Source organism: Lissotriton helveticus, chromosome 5_1, assembly GCF_964261635.1.
Source record: "Lissotriton helveticus chromosome 5_1, aLisHel1.1, whole genome shotgun sequence".
Taxonomy (NCBI): domain Eukaryota; kingdom Metazoa; phylum Chordata; class Amphibia; order Caudata; family Salamandridae; genus Lissotriton; species Lissotriton helveticus.
In genome coordinates this window covers 1212649436-1212670608 of record NC_136065.1, presented here as the reverse complement: position 1 = coordinate 1212670608, position 21173 = coordinate 1212649436, and the positions used below count along the sequence as shown (strand labels likewise).

The following is a 21173-nucleotide window of genomic DNA, read 5'->3' as shown; positions in this document are numbered from 1 at the left end:
GTATGGAGGGAGAAACTAGACTGCCTTACTGAGCAATGAACCTTTGACTCTGCAACTCATGGCCCCTGACAAATTTGAAATATACCTATACATTCGCGGCTCATAAAACTAGGTAACATATTGACCTCTACTTTTTTGCCCGCTACAGATCTCCCCTGCTCTACAGGTGCATACACTCACTGGCCCTGCTCCTGCTGGGGACCCAAAGGGCAGGCTGTCGCTCGGTGCTTAGCGTCTGAGCGATACGAACGTTTCTGTCGCAAGAAAAACTGCTCTAACTAGAAATAACTGTCTGGTCGGTATACTTACCTGGTACCCTGTGGGCATCTGGAAAGGTTTACATGTAGGGAATAGCTATTTCCCATTGTAAGGTCTAGGAACAGCATACACTGTATCAGATAGGTGAGCTGAAGTCCAGTATCATGCCACTTGAACATGGGGTTGGAACAGGAGTAAGCTTCTGCAAGGGATGCCAGTTACAGGTCCACAAAGCATCCATGATGCAACTTGGCCTCAATGAGGAGTGCCACTGCTGGATCACCTCCACTAGGCAAATATGAGTGGGGTGATAAATCCAGTAAATTACTTTACTGGCTGGCAACTCATCAGAACACCTCCATAAAGGCCCCAGAGGTGGTTGATTCCACTGGGGAGTGGGCCACTGCTGCATTTGAGATAGCTGCAATGTTTCCGGACTACTACCAATTTCTATATGCCAAATGAAAGGAATCTCTTGGGGAAGTTGTGAGATCACCCTCCCAACTCTCGCAGCATTTGATAGGAAATACCTACGCTGTCCTCTAGAGTTGGCGGAACATGAGGAAGCCCAGCAAGACACTGGGACCAGATGGGTTCCTGATTGAGTATTACCAGACATTTCCTCTTGCCGCCGTTACTGTTTTTGTACAACCAAGAATTTGAAAGAGGCTGCTATCTGGAAGCCCGCCCTAGAGCTGTTCATCATACTGGCCAATTTCCCTATGAAATAGTGAACTTAAGGTTTATGCAAAGATGTTGGCAATAGACTCCTAAGAGACTTATTAATGTTGGTCCACTCTAACCAATGCAGTTTTATACCCAATTGTAATAAGAGGCACTGTGTATGAAGGGTACATACTGCTTTGGCATACTGTCAACACCTCGTAGGCCCATGTGGCCTTATGCTTGTTGACTTTGACAAAGCTTTTGATTACTCTGAATTAACCATCGGGGTTCTCACAAAGCTCTGATTCGTACTGCACTTCATATCCTATGGGCAGGTGCTGTATGCCTTCCCTATGCCATCCCCAGAGAGCAGGTGAGAGTAAATGGGGTTCTCTCTCACACTTCCCCATTCCAGAGAGGCACCAGGCAGAATTGTCTGCTGTCGCTGTTACTCATTGCTCCAACAATGGAACCCGTGGCAGTGAGGATTCGATGCAACATACAGGGTTGGGGGTTCAGATGGGGGTAGTGGTGTGGAACACCGCATTACAGTATGTGTGGATGATGTGTTGCTATTTTTCACAAGCTAATATTGTCTACAAATATTTCCGATTTTACTCTTCAGGTGCCTCATTTTTATTGTGAGTATGAAATTCTAACTTCTCAATATGGCGCCACAATATTCAGACTTTCCAACGTGGGGGCAAGCAGAATGCGCTATCTGGTTGTGTGTGTCCTTTGGGGTTTTGATCTGGTAAATCCTCTATCAATGGGATCCAGGGATCTCAATGTTGTGTTACTCGTCGTGTGGCATACTGCTGTCCAATGCCCCCGTACGCTTCATTATAAAGAGTGTGTGGGCATGCCAGTGGGGGGATAATGTACTACATGGCTAAACACTTATAAGGTCCCAAAGGCGAGACCTATTGGCTATGCCAATGCTTGTTTAAACATGTCTTAGACCTGCCATTGCAGCCTGTGTGTGCAGTTTCAAACTACAATTTGGACCTGGTAAAATAAACATTTTGCCAAACGAAAACTTTCTTTTTTAATACATGTCACCCTTGGGGTAAGCCCTAAACAGTCCATGGTAGTAAATACACAAAATGGTAAGGAGGAATCAATATCTATCGATGCAGTTCAATAGGGGTTTATCAATTTCCCTATACTTGGGACAATATCCTGAGATTTTATTTGTTACTTAAAAAAGGAAACAATCACATACCACTGAAAGCAGGATTACATATTTTAATTATTGTAATCCGGGGAGTTACTTCATCCTATTTTATAACGCTATTTTCAAAACGCACAATATACACATTTATATACACACATATATACAACAATTATATACAAATAACAAAAAAGACAAACAGTTTTCCTATACAAATCATACGTAATAAATCATTCCTTTTTCACCCAATTGGTCAAAACAAGAGAGGAGTGTCCACCTATTCCATACAGGAAGTACACTCTGAGGTAGTCTTATCAAACACAATTGGTTCTATTAAATCCTGAAATCTACATTTCAATATTGTCAAAAAATAAATTTCAGAATTCAATCAAATGATATCATCAGACTCATTTTGTCGATGCGGACACGTTTTGGCCTCCAGAACAATCTTGGCCTCCTCAGGACAAGGGTGAATGAAGAACTTAAGTAATACGAATCCGGGTGCCTCAACTCGCCACCAGGTAAATCTCATGCAGAGCACTTTAGTATAACTCATGCGCCATGTAACATGCACTGCTATAAATGTCAGCGGTCACCTCTACCGAAACCAGGAGCAAATCTTGGTAAATTAGAACAACTGCGAGTTAATTACTCTGACACATCTCCATCGCCATACCAGCCAGACGCACGTGTTACATGGCACATGAGTAACAAAGTCAAGGATGCATGGCAGCAAGTCGAGATAGCACACCTCTTTAAGGGGAACGTCGGATTTTAACTCTCAATTCTTAAAATGCCACTTTTAGAAAGTTAGCACGAGATGATGGATGGAGTGCTGAAACTTTTCAGACACTTACCCCCAGTCACAGATCTGGGTTGAATTCATCATCGTTCTTTAGGTCACTTCACCAGTTCAGACCCACCTATATGCAAATCACTCTTGACCCTGAGCCTCATGGGAACAGTCTAGCCTGAACTGCCAAGCCAGGTCTTCCCTGAACATTAAACGAGCATCTTGGGACCGGTTTCGGAGAGTGACGCAAACTCCTGCTGCCATTCCTATTGGAAGCAACACAAAGCCCCACTGCTTCTCTGGAACTGATGCTGGACGACAGAAAGCCTTGCAATGCCATGCAGACTGCACGCCAAGGACATGGGATACAGTCTTCAGTGGGCCAATCTTGGACTTTTGCCCGGCCTGCACTCTCTTGCGGTCAGTCTGAACCTGTGACTTTGTACTGGTCAAGTGCAACCAGATGCTCTCAGTTGGCCTATTTCGCCTTATGGAGCTACTTATATCTACATTTTTAAATTGCATATCTCCAGTTCTACTGACTGGATTTTTGTTGTGGGCTAAAATAATTTCTAAACAGCTTATTCTAAATTGGTGTTGGATTTTTCTTGCATTGAGGTTTATCTTGATTACTGTTTGTGCTTCATAAATACTTTACATGTTGCCTGTAAGTTAAACCTGACTGTATTTATGCCAAGCTTCCAGAGGGTTAAGTGCAAATTAATTTAGTGATTTTAATTGTTCACTCCGACGGGGATTGTGGCTGTTCCTTGAGAAGGGATCACACCCTTCTCAACCAACAACCTAATTACTCACAGTGATCAAGGTTAGGGGACATAGCTTATTACATCTGCAATTGGTTGGGATCCCATCTGCTTTCTCTTAAAGTACCTTAATTGCAGAGGGAAGCTAATGGGTTTGTGGCACTAGTGAGCAGGAGCTTTCTCTCTATCAGAACATCTTGAGGCATATCTCTTGGTAGTTAAAGATCTTGGTCACCTATGGATTAACCTCAAAAGAATGCAGTAGATGCCCTTTGATTCATGTTTCCCATGGGTCTTCTTTATGGCTTTCTTTGAAATCTACGTATTCCCAAGGTCAGATGGAAAGCCCAGGATTAGGCGGCTCATATGATCCTCCTTACTCTTCTGGTTTCATATGGTGAAATTGTTGGCATTGGGAGGGTCTTCTAGTTCTAGTTCGGAGCTCCCTACTTTCCCCTTTTTTTCGTTTGCAAAGCTATCTCTTCATGCTTTCTTGCTGTTGTTGAGATTGAGTGATTAGATCCTCAAAGGAAGGGGTTTCTCCAGGATGCTGCAGCGCCCATTCAGACTTCTAGGCAGAGTTCTAGATAGATCCTATTTGAGGCTTGACAAGTTCCTAGCCTGTCAGCTAATATCCTTGTTAAATTCTGTAAGTACAGTTTTTTTTGGAGGAAAACATTTAACTCGTGAGGATTGGGCCAACAACGTCTCCTAATGATTTAAGTATTACCTGGATGAGTGTGACTTTCAGAATTTATAATCCTTTTGGATAAATCACTTGCAACACAGATTTACATTTTCCCAAAGCATAATTAAAAATAAACATCTTCCATCAGATACTTTTTTCAACAGTTAATTACCTTATTTCTGTTTTATATCTCGCAGATAGAAGGATCCCTTGTGCCATGTGTTTATCAATGTTGCATCAATTGTTACAGCTTAAAGGATTGGTCTTGAAGTGTCTTCACAATTCACACTTTATCTGTGACAAAGGATTAATTTCAGAGTAGCCAACATGTGTTAAGCCTTATGGAAGCATGCAAGCCAAGGGCTTTTTCAAGGCTAATAGAAAAATGAAAAACATGCAAACCAAAATTAAGATCTATTCAAATTGGGTATTAATGCTATGGGTGCTAATCCTCATTTCTGCCAAGATACTCCACACGTGTTTTCGAGATTAATTTCAACCTCAAACACTAGCTAATGGTGTGAAGTGGTGAAAAATAGAAAGTGAATGCCGTTCGTGTCAATCATAGAATAGAAAACTAGACATCTGGCCAATTTCGCTGGTTTCCATTACCCCTACAATCAATAAAGGTATTCCTATATTTAATGCACTGTAAACATATTCTAGAACATACTAAGACTAGAAGTTAGTACCTTTATCCTTCGTATTATTAATTCGGCGAAGCAATTTGAGAGTTATATTTGAAGACCTATAGTCGCATATAAATCCTGCAAATAGGAGTCTGCTAGAAACAACACAGAAAAATAAAAATGGGAAAAAGTCCCCATAGGACATAGTTCGATAATTAGGCTTGTGTAGGAGTACAGACTAAATACCTATTGCCTTTAAACAAATATGGCTCTATAATATTACAGCGGTCAAGCAGAAATATGTAAAGTCCAAATGCCACTCTGACTAAGAGGATTGAAAGGGCAGTAAAGGATGAGCGTTTGTTTCAATTCACTACTTGCAATATCCCCCCACTAAAGGCATTTACCCCTGGGTCTTAAGGCTCAAACTCTTGTAAAAAGTACATGTTCTAGATGACAGTCGGAGAGAGGTAATATGGTAACAACATAATGTAGATAAGCTTACCAACCTCTAAGTTGAAAGGCCCTTTCAGGATCATTTATCTGCAGTCCGCTACGTAAGGAAGGAACGGCGTTTAGAATCTGTTCCATTTTCAAGTCATTCTAATTGAATTGTGTTAGTCTTTAGACATACAGGGCAGTAACCTCAAACTAGAAGTATATGTGCCATTTTGTGTCAGTCAAGGTATTACATACTTGAATGGGAAATGTAAATAGAAATCCATCTTTAGAAAAGAGGGACTATGATAGTAACTGCTTGTATTACCTAATTATCATCGAGTTGATGGAAAGGTGTATTTATCATAAACCTATTTCTTCAGTCGTATGTGGCCGAGTAAGAAGAAAAGCTGCCATGTTGAAGCGGTCGTGTATACAGTACAAATGGGTTGTTGCGGGGGAAACCTACAATATATGGAAACAACATATTGTTAAAGGAAATCCTGTACTCAGAATACATACAGAAGCACAGTGTAGGGTATTTGTTGGTCTTAATTAAAGATCCCCAAACTTAAGTCATTTCAGATTTGAACTTAAGAGCCACCAAATTGTGGTTTTGGAAATTGGGTTAAAGAGTTGAAATATCAGTATAGTTTAGGGTGCCGCTCAGACTGAAAACCTGTGGGTGTAGGAGAGAGTGCAGAAGCCTGGGACTGCTCCGCAATCACCTCTCATCTTGCCGATTTTTGCGCTGCAATCTGGACACTTTGGCGCTTGCGGGACTGCGAGGACCAGCGTGCCAAGCGGCTTGTGATCTGCCGCAGCTGGTCCTCTTCCCGCCCCCACCTCCCTGCACTAGAAAGGGACTCGCGGCTTCCCGCTCCACGGGTGCCGCTCAGACTGAAAACCTGTGGGTGTAGGAGAGAGTGCAGAAGCCTGGGACTGCTCCGCAATCACCTCTCATCTTGCCGATTTTTGGGCTGCAATCTGGACACTTTGGCGCTTGCGGGACTGCGAGGACCAGCGTGCCAAGCGGCTTGTGATCTGCCGCAGCTGGTCCTCTTCCCACCCTCACCTCCTCCCACTTAAGCACGCCCTTTTCCGCGTTAGCGGGACACGCGCCGGGCGAAGCCCGTGCCTAGGGCAGGTCCGTTTTAGCCCCCATTTTAGCCCCCGTTTTAGCCCCCGTTTTAACCCGTTTTAGCCCGGTCAAGACCGGATCGGGTCACATCCCTTGGTTCTTTTTCTCCTACTGTTCCACAGCACTTCGTAACCAGGAGCCTTCGTAAAACGAACACTGCCAATTTTACTGACGGCGTGGATAATGTCGGGACGGGAGACAAGGACTAAACTAACACCGGGTTGTGGTGTATCAGGTACATTGGACAATTTCCTAACTAGAGCCAGCTCTCGCCTAACCCATGAAATATCGATTGAGCGGCGGCTGTCGAAGGAAATTGCCACTGCCAAAAGATCATCACTGGGCCATATAGCGAATGCAAATACCCCAGAGAGGGATCGTGTAATGAATGTAATTGAATTGTTTGAAAGTGGTGGTGATCCTATAAATATGGAGTGGGTGGGCCCTGGGGACTATGCACCCTTATCGGGTGACTCTGTTCTCCCACTAATACACGAGTCGAATGTCCTATCCACCACGATTGACAAACCACTTGAGGATAGTAGTGAAAGACCCACCACTCGACAGCTAAGGGGGAACCGGGAGGGGGCTGTCCCAAAAAGAAACAGGGGGGCCCAAACCGTTTGCGGAAGAAAGTCCAAACATGTCAAACGCTCCAATGCACCAGACACAACAGGGCAGACGATACCTGTGGAAGATCCCATAGCTGCCAACAACATAGCCCCGTCCGTGGCAATTAGTGTACCCACTCCTAACCTAGTAGCCCCAGGTGCCAGTACTGGAGATCCACTGGGGATCGATTCACTGTTGACGAACCCGGTGACCCCAGTGGCCCCAAGTGCAAGCACTGGAGCTTCAACGGGGAATGACCTACGGCTGACGAACTTGGCCGAAGCCTTAAAATCTGTGCTAAAACCACTCGAAGCCAGACTTGCAAGCTTAGAAGTGAGGCTGATTAATATAGAAAATGTCATTGTAGGGAAACCAAACTGTGGGAAAAATAATAAGGCTATGCAGAGGGGGTAAAGCCAGTGGCTGACCAAGGGGAGAAACTCGTTGCCAACATTCCCAGCCCACCTCCTCCCAACCATACAGGGCAGTGTAGGCCAAACCAAAACCCATCTCCTCAACTATCCGCTAACAACTTAATAACAGCTAGCAAACCCACTCCTAATACAAAGATAGATCCACATGAAGGCCGTATGCAGAACAAGAAACTGGTATTAGATTTACCCCCAGAGGAGAGCCCCTATGTGGTAGTTCTAACAGGAGTCCCTCAGCTAGATGCTACAGGAAAGGAATCTTTTCAATCGCTTAAGAACAAGGTTGCCGACTGGCTTAACAAAAACAGACCACTACCTGGTCTATTCCGCAGTGAGATTTTGATGTTTAGAAGAGTTTCCTGGGTGGGCAGCACTCTAAAAAAAATCTTGGCGGAGACTGTGTCCTGATAAATTTTAGGGACCCGAGGACCGTCTCCCACATATGTGCTTGGCCATACCAGGATCTTAAGACACCCATCAAGCCCGTTCCGCTATCATTCTTCTATCCGCCCGCCCCATCTCGTCCCAACATGGGGATGGAGGGTGGTTGGACGAGGGTGGAGGCAAGTGGGGTGAGGAGGGCGAACAGGGGCATAACCTATAACACTCAATCACCTACCCTATACTTGAGCAACAACCAGTTCAGTTGCCTGGATGCTGTTGATTGATGGCAGCTGAAAGAGGGGGTGGTAGGCATCGAGGGGCTAACCCCAGAATCAAATACCGTCCAGGTTACGATTGCAGGAAGTCCCTCAGGAAAACTACCACCCATGATACAGGGAAGTAGCCAGTTAGTGGATAGTCAGTCAAGGTCCCTGGCTGGGGCATCTCTATCAAATATTCATCAGTCTATCTTATCAGACGAATTAGAAATTGCTCAACCTACCGCAGTTAGCTTGAACGTTCACACAGGCACCGAGCCACATACGGGGGAAAGCACATTAAAACACGGCACCCTGTCAATACTGTCCTGGAACCTGGCTGGTCTGCCCAATAAAATGACGTGCCCAGATTGGGGATCGTTCATTGATAATAGCGACATATCCCTCTTCCAGGAAACCTGGGCCAGAGAGGCCCAAACGTGCATTGGTTTTGCCTTCAGGGGGTTTAACAATATGGGTGGGCGCTCATCTGGGTTGCATGGCTAAATACATGAATACAAGGTCCGAAGATGTGCAATGTGTGATTTTGGAGTGGCCCAATGACTTTAAGTTAGCACTAGTCAATGTGTACTCCAGACCTGTAAATATAACCTCCGAGTCAAGAACAATCGAGGAACTATCTTTATTCTTAGATACCATTCCATCAGGTATCTCGATTGTGATAGGGGTGACCTAAATTGCCAATTAGAAGCGCTACCTGGTCTTACAGATGGTGGGGATACGGAAGAGGATAATTATTGGGCAATTCCACCGACTGCGGCCCCTCCCGTCAGGGCATGGTCGCCCCTAGCAGTTCAAATCATGGCTCTAACCCTTACCCACTCAATCAGGGCCTGTAATGGCCGTGTGCAAGCAGACATTTCTGCACAATGCACATACAACAAACTGGGTCATGAGTCACGGCTAGATTACATACTGGTCGAAACCCACTTATGGCCTAAGGTTGTCGATTTCAAGGTCATTCAAAGATCTGAGAGTGACCATAATGCGCTTAGTCTGGAATTGACTCACCCCTGCATTACCAAAGAACTTCATACTGGGAATGGAGGCTCTGCCTCAGGGCTGACCCTAACCTTTAACAGACGAAGAGTCAGGTGGGAAAAACTAGAAGCACGCCCAGAGGCTCTGGCCAAGCTATACGCTCGGGTTGTCCCCGCACTAGAGGAGGTCAGCGCTATAATTATGCAACCCTATTCCACTGACCTCTACAAACAACTAGGGGCCTCACATAGGGATCTAACTGGTAGTCTGGCGGAGGTACTGAACCCTCAGGTAAAGATTGGGCGGGCCGTAGGTAAAAGTCCCTCCTGGTACAATGCTGCTTGCAGAAAGGCTAAGGCAGACCTGGTCCTATCCTTGAAAAATAATGCCAATAAATCTGAAATCTTAGCCCTGAGATCTAACTATAAGCAACAAATACATTGGGCTACAGCTGAATGGGATCAGGATAAATGGACGAACTTATCACTGGCCCTGGAAACCAGAAATCCTAGAAAATTTTGGGCCACTGTTAATACAGGGTCGGGTGAGACGGCAGCGGTAGTTGAGGCTAACCTAGCTGCCAACCTGTGGGAAGACCACTTCCGCGCGCTCTATGTAGCGGATACTGGTGAACCTACAGACGACCCAGGGCGGAGCCTGCCGCACACTGATATACACTCGGAGTGGGCGGATTTCACTAATGGAGAGGTCAGTGCTGCAATTTTGAAATTGTCAGCTGGAAAAGCCCCGGGGCTAGATAAACTCCCGGGGACCTTTTCAAGCATGAACCGAAGATATGGGCACCATAACTAACGACAATTTTCAATGCAGTCCTTAGAGGCATGGAGATACCCCGTACTTGGCTGGGAGCAGAGATTGTCCCTATCTTCAAGAAGGGCTCTCCCCTGCTCCCAGCCAATTACAGGCCTTTCAGTCTTATTGACGTGCCCCAAATTTTTTTTGCAAGGTTGATCCTAGATCGCCTCCAGGATTGGATTGATGAAAACACAGTCCTGAGTCCCTATCAGGCAGGGTTCAGAAAAAACACTTCAACGCTGGACCAAATTTTTCACCTGATAATGATACACTGGAAAACCATCTGGGTGGAGGGTGGGACCCTGTATACAGTCTTTGTTGACCTCCGTCTGGCGTTCGATCTAGTCCCACTGGGGGAAACTTTGGTCTGTACTTCTGGAGATGGGCATTCCATCTGCTCTCCTAAATATAATAATGGGTCTCCACGAAGACAACTATGCACGGGTTAGGTGCGTAAAGAATGGATTGTTGTCATCAAGATTCCCCGTTGGCAGAGGGGTAAGACAGGGTTGTGTCCTAGCTCCAACCCTGTTTTTCCTCTTTGTCAACGGGGTAATCGCCCACCTGAACAGGGTTCTGGACAATGACGCACCTAAACTTGCAGGCAGCAGGGTGCCCGCGATCATGTTCGCGGATGACACCCTGCTGCTGTCCAGATCCCAATGGGGATTGAATGCGTGTTAGAGGGTATCGAGGCATTTTGTACAGATCGGGGCTTAAAGATTAATGCCCTTAAGACGAAGTACATGATTTTTAACCCTCCATCCACCACACGCCCAAACCCCTTCGTAGGTACCAGCAGATTGGAGAGGGTCCGTACCTTCGAATATCTGGGGGTGACTATAAATGAGTCGATTACCTGGGGTCCCCATCAGGTGAAAGCCCAATTTAAACTGGCCCAGTTGGCAGGGGGAATTCTTAAGGTTGCAAACAAATCAACCATTAAACCCATCGGCCCACCCCTAGAGATTTACAAACTGCAGGCAGGGGGGGCAGTAAAGTATGGCGGCGAACTCTGGGGCCATTCATGCAGATCAGAGATCCTCTCTGCAGAAAATAAATTTCTGAGACAGCTGCTGACTCTGCCCTCTAGTACACCTCTGTTACCCCTGAGATTAGATCTCGGTATTAGGGCTATAGATGAGGAGCTGGGTCTAAAGCCAATAACATTTTGGCGAAGGTTATGGACCACACCAGAGCTCCTAAACTAGAGGCAGGAATTAGTAGAAATCCTAAGTTTACCCAAGGTGGGGAGAATCCCATGGTTAAAGTATATAAAACAAACATGTGGGACTCTAGGCTTACCGTCAGTGTGGTCTGATCCCGAGTCCGCTTGCAAAGCAGTGTCACGAAAGCATTTGGCAAATGTATATTATGACAGCAAACTTTCAACTTTTATGCGCTCTCCACAAATAGGCACCTTAACTGAGTCTTTTCTTAAAGTGAAAGATTTTTACTCCTTTGAACACATTTTAGATGATATTTTTCCAATTTCAACCAGGAAGTTGTATCTACAATGGAGGTATGGCACCCTTCCAATTAGAGCTCTAACTAGCAAATGGTGCCCGAACTCCCCAAAAAATTGTCCTGGTCAGAATTTGAGAATGACCTGCACGTACTGTTTTTTTGCCCAGTGTATAAGAAGCTCAGAGGGCACTAGCTCACACCGCTCTGTAAAAACCTGGGGCTAAACCAGTGTATGCAAGCCTATAGGATTTTTAAAACGGATCTATCTACTTTGACTGTCTTTGCTGTATCAAAGTACTTGGGAGCAATGTGGCATAAGCGTAGGCTACTATTGAAAAATGATTAAATTGTATATATATGTGGTATAATTGATTTTTATGTGTGTACAGCAATCGCTATACTCATCTGGTTTTATATTTTTTTATTGTGTTTCACTCTCTTCCTAGAATATTGTAAGAATAACCTACCGCTTTTGTACTTTGTAATTTGTATGTCTATTGTTATGAATATCTTTTATGGCTTTGACTGGACGAAATAAAGATCCAATGAATGAATGAGTATAGTTTAAAGAAGTAAGACTCTCTAAATCAAACTCCATGTGAAGGAAATGAAAAAAGAGGAAAGGATTCTCGTATTCAGGACATATACATTGATTAGAACAGTCTGCTGCATTGTTATTGAATAAGCTACCTGGAAGTTTGTAAAGAAAGGACCATAATTCAGATCAGTCTTACAGTAACCAGGTAGGCAGTTCTGCCTCTTAATTCGAACCTTGTTTAACTGTATTCAATTTTAGCATCAATACGCTAAAGTAAATTTTCGGTAATATTGATGATATGCCTCATAATGTTTGACCAGTGGCTGTTTAAATATAGATATTTGGATATTTTTTAAACATTTACTTTTTATAGAATTGTAAGGCAAAAGAAAAGACTGCAGGGAGGTAATCAGGAACTCCACCTTCAGAAATGGGAGAGCGAATTGATAATGAAGTATAATATAGTTAAACAACATTTGATTAAGGATGTGGAACGACATATCTGGTTACTGCAAGACTGATATGAATTATGTTCCTGCCCTGCATCAGGGCTACCTGTAGCTCCTGGACGTCTGCTCTGCCAGCGAGAAGGCCTGTCTCCCAATTGTCCGTGTCCGTGAACCTCAGGGATCCGGGCCGATGCCAGTCGTGCCAACGGCAGTCGTGCCAACGCGATCTTCCCTGAAGTCGGTGCTGCTGGCGCCCACAGCTGGTGCCTGACCCATCCTTATCCCCGATGAGTTGAGTCAGCATTGCTCGACACAGACGCTGGTAGAACCTAAATGTTCTATGTTATCGCCTGGTCATGATCAAGACTTTTCAGGCACGGCAGAGGATTGGGAGCGGTCTGTGGGCCCATTAAAACCCCAGGATGTGGAACTGACTGGTATGAGAAACTTGGGGAGGGCAGTGGACTGGACACATCTCCAGATTCTGGCATGCTTTCTCCTTCAATCGTGGCTATGGAGGAGGGTGCTTCTTATGCCTTGGAGGTTAGCTGAGGTCATTGGACTGGAGTTTCCCTCTGTGTAGATCGGGTTTAATCTCCTGACCGTAATGCTTCAGCCTGGGGCTTCCACCTCTGAACCCCTATTGCCCATTAATGGAGCACTTACTGGTATCCTATGTGGTCCAAGCCTAGCACAAGGGGCTCCTGTGAATAGGACAATTGCATGCCTCCATTGCCCGGCTCCATGTGACCCAAGTTTCCCAGCCAACACCACCCCCCCTTCACCTAATCCAGCCCCTCCCCCGAGAGCTTGGTGGTGCAGTCTTCTACTTCACACTGCATATGCCCTTCCGGATAGGCAATTGAAGAGATTGGAAACACTAGGTAAGAAAATGTTTTCTTCTGCCAATCATGGCATTGTGGTTAGTGAATACCACGTGCTTATTGGGCTGTTTCTCCCACTCTCTTTGGGAGACTGTTGCGCAAGAGCTGCCACAGGTCACAGAAGAGGCCCAGGCATTACTCTCCCAGGCAGTGAAGGACGGGAGGGATGCAGCAGAATTCACCATTGTGTGTGGCCTTGACACAACTGACTCGCTGGGCAGGGCGGTTTCATTGACAGTGGCCTTACAGTGCCATGCCTGGTTGAGAATGTCTGGCTTCATGGGTGATGTTCAGGCTAATTTGAGTGACATTCCTTTTGACAGATCTCGTCTTTTTGGAGACCAGGGGGACTCGGCCTTGGAGACCTTCAATGACTCTCATTCTACGGCCAGACTGTTGGGCCTCTTAGTAACACCACGTGGCTGGTCTAGCTTTTGCCCCTTTTATGACAACGGAAGGGGTTTCCAGCTGCGCCAACCGTATCCCAGCCACCGTCCTGCGCAGGCTTCCCAAGGTTTGCAAGGACGTGGGCGTGGTTCATTCCCACATCGGAATGGAAGCCTGAAGTTGTTGGTCACTCAGTCCTCTGCAGCAGCATCCTCCAAGCACTCCTAGTCTGGCTCTGCAAGATCATGCTACTCAAGTTGTAGAGAGAATCCATCATCTCCTCCGCTGTAAGTCCATAACATCAGACAAGTGGGTCTTGCAGATCATTCAGAAGGGCTTTTCTTTGCCTTTTCTTTCTTTTCCTTCTGTTCCTTCTCCTATTCCGCCCCTTCAAGAACGGCTGGCGGAGGATCATTTAACATTCCTCCAAGAGGAAGTCACAACTCTCCTCACCAAGGGAGCTATAGAGAGGGTCTCGGTTTCAGAAGTTGGCAATGGTTGTTATTCCTGCCACTTTCTGATTCCAAAGAAGAACAAAGGGTTACGGCCCATTTTAGATCTTCAGCCCATCAATTTCGTACTCAAGGAGAATTTGAAGATGCTCACGTTGGCTCAGGTCCTGTCAGGTCATGCATCCTGGGGATTTGTCCTGTTTGTGCTATTTCATTATCAGGACAACAAGTGCTATAATGCAATGAGAAATCCCGGAGCTGACACGGGAAACTGTAGAGCTCTGAAGAGGAGGGTAGTGCTCCAAAAGCATCCCATCAGAAACTGCTCCAAGGGTTCCTTGCAAGTTTGCAAATTAGGCCATTGCAGCAGTTTTCACAGAAATTAAATTATTGGAATGACAAGTTGCGCAATCTCTTCTAGCAAAGCAGTTTCTAGTGTGGCTGTGTAGAGGGAAGAATGTTTTTTTTGTCCGTTCCTTTTAACAATAATCATTGTTATAGGCGATTATCAAAGGTGCACCATTACCGAGACACTTTGAACATTTGACATTACAGAGTAAATTAACAAACGTTTTTTATCAACTGCCTAGAATTACAAACAGTGCATCTAGCGCTCTAATTTTTCCTTCCGTTGTTTAAATCCGACATTGTCTTGATTCAAACAGCATTACTGAGATGCACTAACTGAACAACCAGGGAGGAACGAGGCCCAAAAGAACATTGTTGAGGCTTAGAAGATATTGCTCTGTACTATAACCGGAAGTCTGATTCAGAAAGGAAAGTGCACATTGCAGACACGCTCAGTCAGCAAGGAGATTTCTTCTTTTGACAAATGTTACCACACAAATCATCAGCTTTCCAACCTTTCCTTGAATAGAGACATAGCTTCCAAGGTATCAGATTGCTTATGTGTGACATTTTCATCATTTCAGTGTAATAATGAGTGACATTCAACTACTCAAAATCAAGTAATGAAGAGGAGGGAAACATAAATATCAGAAATTACACCCATTTGAGCAACGAGAAACTCTAAAAAGATCTTAAAACTGCTGGAAAGCACCAGAAGTGGAAGGGCACTAGTGCTGTTGTGACCTGATAGTACTGCTAAACAAATGTAATATAGGTGGGTCCACTTAAGGCAACTTCCACAAAGCAGTGATTTTATTATTAAGTGTGAGAAGCAGAACAACTAGTGACCCCTGCCTTGTATTGTGCTGCTGCAAGGGGGCAATGCCTACTGGACTGGGAAGGATTTAGCCCACCTCTCGTCAAGTGCTTTAGCCCTGTCTGTGCAGCTTAAGCTTCAAGGAACACAAGCAGTTTTTGAGCTGTCATGGGCTGGGGCCGAGCAGGGATTGATACCTCTTCCAACAAGCATTTACAATGCAACGGTTTCGCCTTCGGAAAAGTTAGAGCTATTGGCATTGTAAATGACAAACTTTTTATTTATGTGTTGGTTTTGAAAACAGATAAATAAATGGCATTGTCATTTACAATGCCAATAGCTTACTCTGTCGCAAATGCGAAACGTATTGCATTTGCACACACACACCCACACAAGAGCCCCACACACACACACACACACACACAAGAGCCCCCCCCACACACACACAAGAGCCCCCCACACACACACGAGGCCCACACACACACCACACAAGAGCTGATGAATAATACAGCAAGAAAGAAGAAACAATGGAAGTGCTTCCGGGTGGGGGTAAGTGGGGTGGCAAAGTAAACAAACCTGATTAGAGACCGAGAAATGCTAACATTTGCAAAGCAAGTTAAACATGTGTGCGAGGAAAATTGGATAAGGGCAAAACAAAGGAAGACAAGCATTTGCAATGTAATAGGTCTCGCCTTTGGGACCTAAGTATTTAGCAACTCAGCAAATTGTGAGTACAGCAACATTTACATTAAAAGCTGGAGCGTGATACTTGTTCTCACTGTGGAAACTGCAATGTAATGGGGCTGCGTGATCCTTACAGTTGAACGGCTAGAGCGGCTGACTATGAAGCTGAAGAACCAGGTTCTAAATTGGCAGGAGGCTCAAGCATCCTGTGATTCTGGGCAAATCATTTAATCTCCACGTACCTAGAAATTAATGTGTCCGCTTGTAATGCAACTGGTGCTCATGTAAAGCGCTCTGATACCTTCGGGTCGATTTTGCACCATATAAAACAGGAAAAAAAACTGCACTCTGGCATCGGTTTATAATTGCCCTTACTTAAAAGGATCTAATTATAGTAGTGCGCAAGGCCCACAACATCTCCATAAAGGCATGGAGTGCAGAACACAAAATGATGGGCACATCTGCAGAGTGTGATGAGGGGCCCTGAATCTCCCATACATTCACTGGGCTTGGGCCGATTGGGACCCCCACGCCCTAAATGGTGGTGACCCCCTGTGCTCTTGGCCACTGGATTCACATCTACCTTTGAAGTTTGCTCCCGGTAGATATCTGCACGGAGCCACACTGTTTGCCTTTTTGCTATTTATGCTTTTAAAATGCTCAATTGTCAAGATCAATACAGCGTTCGCTGCCCAGACAACCTAAAATTATGGCTCCAGATGCTTGTGTAGTAGCTGTAAATTAATGCTATAATGAAATGGAGACAAAAAACTGCTTCTACATACAATTTGCTGGAAAGAGAAAGGCTTACTCTCCTACAGTTGAGTTTTTTATGAACTGAACAGGAGCGGGGAATAGCACCTCAATTAGAAGAAAATGAGCCTGTTCATTTATCATCTCAGAGGATTAACAACAATCTGTTACAGTGACTACTTAGATTACAGTATATATGGGAAATCTAGTCTCAGAAGGGTAATAGTTAAATGTTGCTATGAAAACTCAGCGGCAGGATCTAACTCCGAGCCTAGGAAAAAAAACATTCTGAAGTCTCTGCTCGGGTACAGTAATCAGCATTAAGATAACATCACTCATCTGCTTACAAGATACCAAGGAATAAGTAGTATCCAGACAAAATTTCCTTGAAGGGTTCTCCAATGAGACTGTATGGCATGTCACAGAAGAAAGATGTGCATGGGTGGGATAATGATCACAGCACAGCCTGACGTGAAGTCCTGATCCACTTACACACACGTGGATAAAGATCCCTGCTAAGCACTAGGTCATGCATGCTCCTCGCACCCTCTTATGCATGGGTGTGAAGGCACATTGGACACAGAGACCCACCCATGAAGCATTTTACATGTGCATGGCCCTTTTTAGAAGCTCAATTGTGGAGTCTTACTGAACACATGGACACACAAATCACAAGTCCTCTTTTGTAAACATGTGCTTCTTAGAAACTTGCTGAAGACCAGGTAGGGACACTAAGAATTTTGGGGGCTCGGGCCTACCCTATTTTGGGGGCCCCTGTTCACAGCAACTTTGGATTTATGATCCATTTTCAGCTAAAATGCGCATTGATCATGCCTTGAAATGTAAGCAATAATAAAAGAAACTCCTAGCTACTGATTGGAAAGCTGCACGTTGAAGGTCTGCACGCATTTAGAACAGCTGAGGCATCGGAAGAACTGTGCATTGATTTCTCATGCGTTTCAACAGCGGATTGTCTTCCCGTTATAGCTTGGTGATTGTCAGTGCTTACCTTACTGTAAGGTAAATCGGCTTTTGCTATTACGCACAACTCCGCACGTACGAATAGCTTCTGAATTAAGATAGACTGTCTCTTGATTATTTATTAAAGACAGCGTCATCGACTGATCAAGATAGGCATTTTTTAAACTTTTCATTAAAAGAAGGGCCAACAGCAATTGGTACGTTGACAAATGTTGTGGTTCTGGTTTTACTACGACTGGCAAAATAAAAGTATTTCTTTCAGTGATCTGTACACTTTAAAGCTTCAGTGCAGATCATTAGTTTGGCATTTTCAGTGACCTGCACACTTACATCAGTACAAGTTTCTGGTACAGACAGTTCATTTGTTTTCAGTTTCTCACAGCCAGCTCAGACTGTTGGCGAGATCGGCAACAGAGACAACAAGGGGCGGGGCTTAAAAAAAGACCGGCCCTGTTGAATGGCACTTTAGGAGGGGTCACCCGCTAATATATATTGCATGATTAATATTTCATGTTTTTAACGTTCAATGTCGTGCTAACTCGGAGCTCTCCGAAAGTAGTCTCAGGTCGTCATGTTTGTATGAAAAAACACCACAAACAAAAGAACACGACATGCGCTGTTTTAGGTTTTCTGTAGTTTATACGCACAAAAACTTGTGGACTTATTGTGAGAGCTATGTGTAAGCTATATGTCCACAGGTCCCGTAGGTTAACATTTCTGGGTGGTCGAGTTACCTCTTTCTTATCAGTAAGACGACACCCACTTCCAGGGATATTTCACTCATGGGCAAACATTAGGATAGTTCAAACCCAAGCTCCCCATATATACCAAGCGCCTTCCCAATCCTCCTGCATTTGTTGGAGGCCTTCGGGGAGAACAGGAGTTTAATGTGTCAAAAAGAGTGGAGTAGAGAAAAGAGTTACCTCACTCCATGTTGATCACCACTAGATGCTGAAATAGGAACAACACCAAACGTTCATATAACACAGGCCATGCACCTATATCTTTAATAATTGTCTCCATTGTCGGTGGTGCTTCCTTGCTCGACCTGTAAAAGATGGAAATCTTAGCGCAGCCTCCCGTATCTGAACCCTATAAACAGGGTAGGCCGGCCACTGCTCAGGGCGCTCACTGTGCTGTCCCAGGGCTCAGAGGGTGATTAAGTCGGGAGTAAGCTCCTTCTTGACAGATAGAATGCATTCTGCTGCCAACCATGCTCTGCCTTCAACTAATTGCAGCATGTAGCAATGTAAGTGGATGCTCAGGTGACTAAACACTGTCTGCCTGCACATTATATAAAAGGCACAGTGCGGAACTATGCAAGATACGCCCTTGTGCGAGACGTGCATTTGTTTGCAGCAGTGATGAGTCCATTTATATTTAGCACGTTACAGAGGTAATACGAGTGCCTGCTGGGGAGGCTTCATTTCCATGTTATGGCCAGTACGCCCCCGCTCGAGGTGTGCCCCTCCCTCGCCTCCCCACCCCCGTTTTCCTTTTCCCATGACCTGTACAGTGCTTCAATTCTTTGTGGGTAGTCTTGACATACATTCGTGTCAATAGCAGACCTGTTTTACTGTGAGCAGGCAGCTTGTGAAATCTACCCCAGGACCACCTATTTTTTGCAGTCGGCTGCCAAATTCTCCCCCAATGCAGATCTTTGTTTTCCTTTCTCTTGGCTCGGTTTAACAAGATCCCGTGGAACGGCGACAGAACCAGGACAGACAGAAATAACAAGCACCTACGAGGACACGGAGGGGGGGGGCGGGAAAGCACACGGACAGCGGGAGGGGGGCGGGGAGGCACACAGACAGCGGGAGGGGGGCGGGGAGGCACACAAACAGCGGGAGGGGGGCGGGGAGGCACACAGACAGCGGGAGGGGGGGGCGGAATAAAAAGCACTCACCTGGAACTGGACTTCCGGCGGCTGCGGTCGGCCGCGGAATGAGCTGGATGCCGAGACAAAACAAAAAAAAACAACTCCGCCCACCGCCGCATGACTACACAGAGGGCACGCCCAGGGAAAAAATCGCGGGAACCCCCCGAATCTGGTCCGTGGATGACGGACAGATCTCTGTTCCAATGGCTAGCCTCCATTTATGGAGCTAGCCTATGGAACAGAGGGCGGATTCAAGTGTCCCTTACTGAAGACTACAGATTTCTCCTGGAGGCGGAGCTAAAGCTCCGTGCTCCAGCGAAACCTAAAAATGGGATGAAACAACTGTGGGGGGTCGTCTCTCAAAAGGGCGTGGGAAATGTAATTAAGGGCATGGCTTAAAACACATAAGCTAAAAATCTGTGCTTAGCATGGTGTGCGCCCTACTTGTATTTTGCTGTTTCTGTCATTGCAGCCAGATATATGATACAACAAGTAACATCATACCTAGAACAAGTCAGGACTCTTGGCTTCATCCATGGTTGTTAGTTGCATAAGATAAATACGCAGCAACTATGGCTTGTATATAATATTGAAAAAGCTTCCACTTACAGCCCTGGTGACACCACGACAATGTTGCTGCTCCTGAGTGTAAAATAGAGAAGTGGCAATTTGCAGTGTGCGCTATTCAATAGTCCCCCCCCCCCCCCCCTGGCAACAGCTTTCGGAGTCTTGTGTTTTAAAAAGCAGACCCATGGAAGATGCAAGAAGCCAGGATGCCCCTTCCACCACAACGCTCACTTGGCATGAGGTCATGTCGTAACTTCTCCACTAGTGAGAAGTGAGCAGCGCACATCGATGTGCCTGCTGTCACTGCAGTCCGGAAAACAACGGACTGCTTCTGTCGGGGCACAAAACAGAGCTCGATAGAGACCTGTATCGAGGCCCCCTTTAAAACAAGCATTTACAATGCAATGGTCTCGGCATTATTAAAGGTAGAGCTATTGGCATTGCTAATTACTTTTTTTTTTTTTAAATCATAAATAAATGGCATTGTCATTTACATTGCCAATAGCTTAATCGTTAAATAAATGGCATTGTGATTTACAATGCCAATAGCTTAATCGCTCGCAAATGCATGACCTATTGCATTTACACCCACACAGAGCCACCCACACAGAGCCACCCACACAGTTATTCACATAGAGCCCCCTACACAGAGCCGCCCCCTACACAGACAGAGCCACCCACACATAGAGCCACCTACAAAAAAGCTATCCACAGAGCCGCACACACACACACACACACACACACACAGCCACAGAGACACACACACACAGCCACACACACACACACACCCAGCCCCACACACACAGAGCCCCCCCACATGCACAGAGCCCCCCACATTACCAGAGCCCCCCCCACATTACCAGAGCCCCCCATGCACAGAGCCCCCCCATGCACAGAGCCCCCCCATGCACAGA

General features: G+C 45.4%; 1 protein-coding gene across 3 annotated transcripts in view; it reads left to right on the top strand.

Moving 5' to 3' along the window:
- Nucleotides 1-21173, top strand: part of TIAL1 (TIA1 cytotoxic granule associated RNA binding protein like 1) — a 666746-nt gene that overhangs the window by 151167 nt on the left and 494406 nt on the right. The window lies entirely within an intron of this gene.